A 10,754-nucleotide genomic window follows, 5' to 3' on the forward strand; every position below is an offset into this window, starting at 1 on the left:
AAGTAGAAAATAATAACAGCAGTAAATATTTAAAGGGATTCTGTCATCATTTTTAGGATGTATTTTTTATTTCCAAATTACACTATTTAATTCACTCTACGATATAAAATTTCATTCCTGAACCCTCAAGTGTATTTTTTTTTTTAGTTGTAATATTGGTGTGTAGGCAGCCATCTCTGGTCATTTTGCCTGGTCATGTGCTTTCAGAAAGCGCAAGCACTTTAGGATGGAACTGCTTTCTGGCAGGCTGTTGTTTCTCCTACTGTAACTGAATGTGTCTCAGTGGGACCTGGATTTTACTATTGAGTGCTTTTCTTAGATCTACCAGGGAGCTGTTATCTTGTGTTAGGGAGCTACTCTCTGGTTACCTTGCCATTGTTGGTGATATCACTCTTGCAGCACAGCAGTAATAAGTGACTGAAGTTTATCAGAGCACAAGTCACATGACTGGGGTCAGCAGGGAAAGTGACAATATGTCTAGCCCCATGTCAGATTTAAAAATTAAATATAAAAACATCTGTTCGCTCTTTTGAGAAACAGATTTCAGTGCAGAATTCTGCTGGAGCCGCACTATTAACTGATGTGTTTTGAGAAAAAAAACTTTTTTCCCATGACAGTATGCCTTTAGGGGAAATATGAAAAAAAAAATCACATAGCAACAAGAGGGCAAGAAGCACTGCCATAAAGCATTTCTGGAGTAAAAGTGGTGGTAAACTGGTGTAAAATACTTTTTCCATATTCACAAACAGAAATCTGCCAAAATTCTGACTTAACCACCACTTTTCATATTTTAGTGAATGAAAGACAGTTCAGACACTTTTATGAATTTGTCTTTCAAACGACATAAAAATGATGCAAAAACAACATTTCAAATGCCATTTTCTTCAGACATTTTAAAAATGGAGTAAAGCTCAGTATAATTCTTCCCCATGTGTCAAAGTTTCCTCGTGAGGTGACTAAGAGTTCATCGGACGAATTGATAAGTGATAAACCAATACTTGGGCTTGATAAACGGGTCCTTAAAGGGATACTGTCATGGGACAAACAAATTTTTTCAAAATGAATCAGTTAATAGTGCTGCTCCAGCAGAGTTCTGCGCTGAAATACATTTTTTAAAAAAGCAAACAGATTTTTTTATATTCAATTTTAAAATCTGACATGGGGCTAGACATTGTCAATTTCCCAGCTGCCCCTGGTCATGTGACTTGTGCCTGCACTTTAGGAGAGAAATGCTTTCTGGCAGGCTGCTGTTTTTCCTTCTCAATGTAACTGAATGTAGCTCAGTGGGACATGGGTTTTTACTATTGAGTGCTGTTCTTAGATCTACCAGGCATCTGTTATCTTGTGTTAGGGAGCTGTTATCTGGTTACCTTCCCATTGTTCTTTTGTTTGGCTGCTGGGGGGAAAAGGGAGGGGGGTGATATCACTCTAACTTGCAGTACAGCAGTAAAGAGTGAAGTTTATCAGAGCACAAGTCACATGACTTGGGGCAGCTGGGAAATTGACAATATGTCTAGCCCCATGTCAGATTTCAAAATTGAATATATAAAAAAGTTTGCTCTTTTGAGAAATGGATTTTGAGAAATGGATTTCAGTGCAGAATTCTGCTGGAGCAGCACTATTAACTGATGCATTTTGAAAAAAAAATTTTCCCATGACTATCCCTTTAAGAGATTTTATATCGGAGTACCACTGATAATTGCTGTTAAGTGGGTGTTGGTAATAAAAAAAAAAAGAGACCAAAGAGCCAAAAACAAGGTCCTTTTTCTCCTTTTTAATTTTTTTAGTTTTAGCAGCAATTAGACACTTGACCTAAGATAATAAAAACTATTTCTGATACATATCATTGTATTATGCAAAATAGCATTTCTTGTATTTCGATCCTTATATCTTGTTACAGAAGTGGAATTACACAAACATGTAGGCAGCTTTAGAAAGCCCGGGTTATCCTGAAAAAAAATGATTAAAGGAGAATTTAAAGTAAAAAATCCCCTACCCTACATACACCCCCCTCCCTCCCCCCCCAGCATGTGTTATCCCGTGCAAATGCCCCTAACTCTTTACTTACCCCTCTGTGCAGATTCTGTCCAGGACGCCATCTTCTTCTCTTTGATAATCTTCGGGTAGTAAGTGCCGTATTGGCGCATGCGCAGTTCTAGCATTTTCCCGGTTTGCGACAACTGCGCATGCGAAGAAAGTGACAGAAATTGCAGAATCTCTGCTCTTATTCCGATTATTACTGAAGAGCTGGAAGATTGCTGCTGGACAGAATCTGCACCGAGGGGTAAGTAAAGAGTTAGCGGCATTTGCCCGTGGTAGCAGCTAGGCTGGGAGGGAGGAGGGAGGTCTATGTTAGGGTTTTTTTTTTTTACTTTATGGTTGAATTCTCCTTTCAACTCAAATCCAAAAGTGGTCATATTAATGGGATAATCCCAGATAACACGGTCACACACCCACAACAAGGTTCCAAAGACGCGCTTGTGGTATATTGCATCAAATGTCCCTGCGGTTTGGCATACAGTACGTTGGACAAACATCTAGACACATTAAAGTCAGATTAAATTAACATAAATCCATAATACGGAATTACAAACCACCAGTAACAACATTGAACCCCACAGGTAATATTGAAATGAAAAACCTAAAAAAGAAACTTTATTAGTAGTGATGGGCGAATTTATTCGCCAGGTGCAAATTCGCAGAGAATTCCCGTGATTCGCCACTGGTGAATAAATTTGCGAAACCGGCGCGGAAATTCTTTTTCGAATTTCACGGGATATTTTTCAGCGAAGCAAAACGCCCCAAATTCGCCCATCACTGTTTATTAGCCCGACACTTCTACACACAGGGGCACCGGGTGGATGAGCTTTGTTGGCAGATACTTGAAAAAGTGTCACTACATCAGGGACAGGACAAATAAATTCAACTACTCCAGAGGGAGTGTTTTTGGCTATGGCTACTTCAAACAAAAAGCCCTAAGGGCCGTAATGAAGATTTCTGTCTTGCTTCTTATGAATTTTTATCTGTTCAGCTAACTTTGTTGTTTTTTTCACTCTTTTAACAGATAAGAAACCATACTGATATCTGTTTAAGGACAGGTAAAATTTCCCTATTCCCTTCCCTCTATGGGCAGAGACACACGTTCAGATTCGGGAAGATTAGTCGCCCAGCGACAAATCTCTTCTTCAGGGCGACTAATCTCCCCGAACTGCCTTCCCCTGCCTAGAAAGGAAATCGCCCACAGGATGGCACTCGGAGCGATTCGTTTTCCAAATCCGCCTGAAGATTTCTTGCAAGGCAACTTTGGACGACTTCGGAAAATGAAGCGCTCCGAGTGCCTCCAGCCATCGATTTTCATTCTAGGCAGGGGAAGGCAGTTTGGGGAGATTAGTCGCCCTGAAGAAGAGGAGATTTGTCGATGGGCGACTAATCTTCCCGAATCTGACCATGTGTCTCTGCCCTTAATGCAGGGGTAGTGCGATACTTTGTAACTTTCTATTAATATTGCCATTTTTTTTATTTCCTACCTTTGGTAGTTACTTTTGTTATTTTATTTCAACTCATTAAGTGGTGTTTTCCTTTAGGTCATTTTTTCAATTTTGGACTTTGTATTTTTTTTGGGCTGTTTTTCGTTTATTAATTTTTTGAAAATATTTTTTGATTGGCTGCAATGTCATAGACTAGAGTGTTTAATTGGTACAAAAAAATGTTTGGACACTGGAATAGACTCACTTTGGGGGATTTAATGCTTCTCACGCATTATGTCAATTTTGTATTCCTGAAAACTGCTAATTGTAATTTGTTAATTGATCAATCAATTTGTATTTTCCACACTAAGCCTCTCACATGCTTGACATAGCGGCGTGTCCCGAAATGTTGCATTTCTGCACATTAATAAGGGTGTTCCCTGCAACTCGAATTCCTTGTGTGCCGGTATCTTTTTCCATTTCATTGACTGGGAGGTCAATGAATATACGTATTCTGACCCACCCTCTTCTCTATGCACACATTTTTTTTAAACTATGCAAAAAAGATCATTTTTGTACAAAAAAGAGACTACAGGGAATTTGGAATACGCAAAAGCTCCATAGAGTTTTTGAACTCAAGAATGATTGTATTCACATGCAAGTCTCCATAGCTTCACCACTTTACTTTGTTTTTCACACATCCTCAAAGGTTACAACAAGCACAATCCCTCCCCGGAGCTCAACCTTCTGTGGACCTTCTGGTCTATAGGAGTAGTCCGGCCGAAGCTGGAGGTACCACCAACAATGATTTATAAAGACATTGAAAGCCCTGACCCCGCAGTGGGATGTCTGCTGAAGGTAAGGTAACTTTAAAAAGACAGTATAGTATGAATTTTGTGTACACAGAACCCATTTACTCCACACATAACTCTATCCCTTAGAAATAGTTAAAACATCCAGAGTTCAGTAATATAAGCTATCATTCACGGATTGGTTATAATTAAAGGTGCACTGGGGTCTCTTGGGACCCCCCAAACCCAACAAAGTTAAGTGGAAACCTTTTTATGATAGGGGGTCTATGAGACTTCTTTTACTCTTATGTTCAGTATGGCTCAAGGAAATAAAGAAGATGATAGTCCCCTTACCTTATCCCTTATAATTCTGTTTTGTCACTTTTTTCCCCAACAGTGTGTCTGTAAATTTGAACAGATAAATTTGACTTAACTTAATCTGCTGCGAATTTTTCTCATAAGCCATAATTCTTTTAATGAATAAATGTGGATTTCAGAATTTCTTCTTTTATCTTTTATCGCTGTGTCACCGCTTACACCTATATCTTATCTATGTCACTAGCGAACACTAATGGGGACATAGTGTTGTGTTTGCAATTTTTTTTTTTGCCCAACAGAATTTACAAATTGTGGTTTAGATGTGTATAAATAGCAGTGAAAAAAAAAATTTGCATCTGTGATTCATTGGGATTTTTAACCATTTCAACTCTGAAGGTCGATTCTGTTGTCCCCAGGTTCTGCTAATATAAAGAGGGCTAGAAAATGTTTCCAGGCACAAAGCTCCAGCTATCTTTATTGCGTCAACTTCTTGTTGTGACAAGCTATCAATATGATGTTGGCTATGAGGTCTGCAGTACTTTTGTCTCTTCTTACCATTGCCTGGGGTATGTCATACCAAGCAGCTATATTAACAGAGATTATAACATTAATTGACAATGTTTCAGCCTCTGATATGGTAAGTGCTTTTCGTTTATCCATACATTGTCTCAAAAAAATGTTGTATTATTTGCATAGGCAGGGACCCTATCCAAAGGCCTCCTATGAACTTGATGTGTCAGTAGGAGGTACATTCTTTCTTAGAATACAAAATATTTTTCTGGTGTAGGGATATAAACAGTTAAAGTACTGAACTAGAAGTGTAGGGGGTTGTATTTGGAGTTCATTCTATGCTAAACACAAGTGCCCCCCCCAAAACTGCTCTCATCTAGCTTCCAACATTCCATTCCCTTAATCATTAAGGTTTAAATTGTATTATTTATTAACTATAAATACAAACATTTACTATGCTACAAAATACAAGTATACTCAGGGTGAATAAAAAGTGAGCATAACGGGCATCTGTCTGCCAAACCAATCAAAAATTGATGAGAAAACGGTGCCGCCTCTTCACCAGTTGAGCCTTGGGCACCATAATTGATACATAAACCCATCATATTCATTAAAAAAGTATATCATCTCATTTGATTTTAGTTCTAGGCTATTTTCTTCTTATGTCCTCCCCTAACCTTTATTGTCAAAAATATTCGTTCTCTTTCCCTGTTATAATTTCCTCTAGACCCTCCCTAATTCCCACTAGACTTCGTTTTCTCCCTTCCCTTCCAGGTCTTATGAAATCTACTTTATTCTCCCTTCCATTTTCTTAGTATTTCTTTTAAATTCTTTTGTTCTCTTTGTTTCTCTTACACCCTTCTCCTTGCTTGTCACGTATCTTAATAATCGCTTTTCTATTCTACCATTTTATCTTTCTCTTTTCTATCTCACAATAAAGCTCACAGTATAAAACTAAGAGGCAAAATTTTCAAGCATTTTTTAGAGCAATGCCTTCGTATTTAACAATTTCTCTTCTTCTAAATTCCTGCTTGTAGTGTATTTCCCATTTCATATTTCATTTGCCTCAGTATCAACCACAAGAAAATAATATCTAATCATAGCTAGTATGAAAAAGTTGCACTCAATGGTCAAGAAGGAAGGACATGGCTTATCCTGTGCACCAACTTTAAAATTAACGACTAGAAGGGAAAAATGCTGCATGCAATGTTCTTCCCCTTAAAAATGTGATTTGCTTCCCCCCTTCTGCCCTTGTTTCTTCTACTCTCATCCTTTCCATTCTAAACCTAACTAGTTAGCCCTACCTATAGTAATATCTGTATGGCTTTCCTTGTCTTTGAGCATTTGTTAAATGTAACAAAGATCATTTTATATTCCCACTAAAGTTGTTTTCACATATATTCATAGATATCTCTTATTTCATTTAAGGAGGCATGTTCCTTTATTCCTGATGTTTTTCAACACAATGAGGTAATTACTCTATTCAGTGTTTTTCACCATGTCATAATAATATACAGCAGCAATAGTAATAATATACAGTAGCATATAGTATTCAACATGTCATAGTATAGCAAATATATAAATATCCTGTACATTATACAGTATATCACTATAAACCATGGTTAGTGATGTAATCAGTTATAATTGGTGCTAAGTGATGCTTTTTCTCTTATATGACTCACTGAAACGTGTGTATTATAATAAATAATGCACTCCCTACAGTAAAATATGTCACCTTGGAGTTGCGTGACCTGTGTAAAAGCACTCGTCCTTCAGCCTCATACCTTTATAGGGGCATGGAACTCCTCGGTGACTTCTAATATCCGTATTTTTTACAACCATGGTACTTAATTCACTATATAATTCACAGAAAGAAAAAAATGTTGTTTCCATAAATAGCCATTTCTTGTGGGTGATTAAGAGTGTAGATAATAAATTATTACTGACATTTCTGAAACTGAAATTTCCATTGTTTACTGTGGAAGTCTCGGCTCCAGGTTTAAGTATATTGGTCCGTTGCTTGAGCTTCTGTTTGATGCGTAGTTAGAGAAACGGAAAATTTCTGAAATGGAACTTCCATCCCTTAAAAGATATAAAAAGGAACAATAATGGACAGAGAGAGGATAAAGATGATCTGAGCACAATGAATGATGCAGGACTAGGCATGCTAATTGTACCAAGACACTAAATTGCCTATCCAGGCCCCCTCCTTCACTTAATAAATTGGGCTTTGGAAAAAAAAACGAGCTGTTTTTTTATTGCTCCATATTTTTGAAGGCATTAAGGATTCAAAAGGGTGCTAGTACTACGCTAGTGAATATCCAGTGTATAACACAGCACAGCTTCAAGGAAATATTTAAATAAAAAGCCTTTATTGTAACATTTGGCTTCTGATCCAATACATGCAACGTTTGCGGCCAAACCGTGGCCCTTTATCAAGCATACTGTTTGAAAACACATTGTTGCAATTTATAAGGTTCTTACACAGTGCCATCTAGTGGCTTTCTTTTAACATTGTATCAACAGATCCTAAATAAAGACAAACATTGTTACAGAACAAATTGTGTCACTTATCTATTTCTTGCATAACTATTCTTCTACTCATGTGTCTAACTGGGTCTGTTTTTGTTCACACAAAACTGCCTTGACCATTTCTCTAGACTCATCCATAATCTGCAAGAAATAAAGTGACAATATAATTAAAAACAAATATAAAATGCAAGACTCATCTAATATTTAAAAACATAATTATCTAAATACCGGGTGCAAATCGTATTCTCGATTAAGACCATGGGGTTCTAAAGTTTCCAAAGTGCGAATCCATTTCGCTTCCTTAATTAATACCTCTTTTTATCGCCACCCCGGCGTAGCATTGATACACTGTCTATTACCTGAAATTTTAACTGTTGAACACCGCGGCCTTTCTCCTTGAAGCTGAGCTGTGTTATACACTGGATATTCACAATTGAGGTGGAAATTGGACCACGGAACACGAGCACTGATTATTACTGAAATTGGATGCTGGGGAGTGCTGACTGAACTATAACTAGTACTACACTGGTGCTACGCTAATACGCCATTGATCACAATGGTGTTCCACCACTCAATGCAGGTATCCCTGATTAATAAGTGTACCAACTCCTCCTGACTGTGAGGAGAGTCTCAACATACTTACATAGTAAGTAAGGTTGAAAAAGGTCAACCTTTTAAGTCTATATATATAACCTGCCTAACTGCTAGTTGATCCAGAGGAAGGCAAAAACCCTGTTTGAAGCCTCTCCAATTTGCCTCAGATGGGGAAAATTAATTCCTCACTCTAAAATGGCAATCGGACTAGTCCCTGGATCAACTATAAGCATATTTAGCCGGTATCTCCTTTCTTCTAATCGGAATGGGTGACCTTGTGTCAGCTGGAAAGACCTACTGGTAAATAAAGCATTAGAGAGATTATTATATGATCCCCTTATATATTTATACATAGTTTTCATCATCACCCCTTAAGTGCCTCTTCTATAGTGTGAACATCCCCAATTTGGCCAGTCTTGATAAATTGTAAAAAAAATCTAACTGCTGGAAATCCTTTTGAATTTCTCAGATTGATCCTTACTCAATGCAGCATTACATGCGACCACTGTTGCCCCATGAACTACATTTAGGGCCGATTCACTAACTTCGAGTGAAGGATTTGAAGTAAAAAAACGTCGAATTTCGAAGTGTTTTTTGGGCTACTTCGACCATCGAATGGGCTACTTCGACCTTCGACTACGACTTCGAATCGAAGGATTCGAACTAAAAATCATTCGACTATCCGACCATTCGATAATCAAAGTACTGTCTCTTTAAAAAAACCTTCAACCCCCTAGTTCACCATCTAAAACCTACCGATCTCAATGTTAGCCTATGGGGAAGGTCCCCATAGGCTTTCCTAAGTTTTTTTGATCGAAGGATATTCCTTCGATCATTGAATTAAAATCCTTCGAATCGAACGATTCGAAGCATTTAATCGTTCGATCGAAGGAATAATCCTATCTGCGCTAAGTCCTTCGACTTCGATATTCGAAGTGGAAGGATTTTGATTCCCAGTCGAATATCGAGGGTCAGCTAACCCTCGATATTTGACCCTTAGTGAATCGGCCCCTTAGAATTTTTTATCAAAGCAAGAGAAAGTAGAGATCAGATGCATGCTGCTACTTCTGGAAATGATGGCCACAAACAACACTGCCACAGAGTCAGTGAATGCAGAATTTTGTGAAAAAAAAATCACTTCCAGAGGGACTGGGGGGCAGCATAGGGGCATATTTATCAAGGGTCGAATTGAAAAAACTTCGAATTCAAAAAGACCAACCGAAATGAAGTTTTAAGTTTTTTTGGGGTTGAATAGGTCAGTTTTCGATTGAATAGGTCTGTATTCGGCCATATTTGAATCATTCGAATCAAATTAATAGCGCATTCGGCCGAATTCAATTCAAAGTTTTTCCCAAGGTTCTAGGAGGTCCCCCTTAGGCTAAAACAGCAATTCAGTAGGTTTTAGATGGCAAATTTAAAATTCAAAACGAACTTGGAATAACCCCTAGTTGAAGTACACAAAAAATAGCTTGAAATCCAAATTGTTTTCATTCGAAAATTCACCTTGACCTTTGATAAATCTGCCCCCTAATGTTACATACAGATAGGGATTACTTGTCATCCACTCCGAATATGCAGAAATAATCTTCCCAAACATGTAAATATATTTGGCTTGTAGTATTTAGCGATCATAATTTATAATAATGCTTCTTTTCTTTTGCCGACAACCCTTGGATCTTGTATAATGATGCCACCCCAGATGAGTTTGCTTTTTTGCCAAGCTGCAAAAGGTCTGGAAAATAAATGTTCTTCATCAGAAGTCATCTTTAAGAAAATCGCAAGGAACTTGAGGTCTCTGGGCCTGAAGGTGTGTACCTTTCTGACTTGCTAAGTAAAATGTGAATTATTCTATTGTAGGTGGGTGACAGTTCAATGAATTACGTACTTTTATAAATAATCAGGCAACACTTGTACTTTTATTTATGACAACTTGGTCATGATTCCAGGGTAATTGCAGTCGCCAGGAACAAGCATGTGATACAATTGTGGCTGATGCACCAAAACTAAAGCAGAATTGCAAATGTATAGGGAGCACCACATACACTTTACATGTGCAACTATTCATGGGTTTTGCTTACTTCTTACACGTATGACCATGTCACGATCATGTAATAAAGTCTGAAGGAAGTCATAACACTTACCATTTCTTGCTGTGCAGTCTAAGGGGCACATTTACTTAGAAGTAAAAAATTTCGAATTTCGAAGTTTTTTTTTTGGCTACTTCGACCATCGAATTGGCTACTTCGACCTTCGACTAAGACTTCGGATCGAACTATTCAAACTAAAAATCAAACTAAAGTACTGTCTCTTTAAAAAAAACTTCGACCCCCTACTTCGCCACCTTAAACCTACCGAGCACCAATGTTAGCCTATGGGGAAGGTCCCCATAAGCTTTCTAAGCATTTTTTGATTGAAGGAAAATCGTTTGATCTATGGATTAAAATCCTTCGAATTGTTCGATTCCAAGGATTTAATCGTTCGAAATACGTTATATTCGAAGTCGAAGGATTTAACTTCGATGGTCGAATATTGAGGGTTAATT

Source organism: Xenopus laevis, chromosome 3L (assembly GCF_017654675.1).
Source record: "Xenopus laevis strain J_2021 chromosome 3L, Xenopus_laevis_v10.1, whole genome shotgun sequence".
Taxonomy (NCBI): domain Eukaryota; kingdom Metazoa; phylum Chordata; class Amphibia; order Anura; family Pipidae; genus Xenopus; species Xenopus laevis.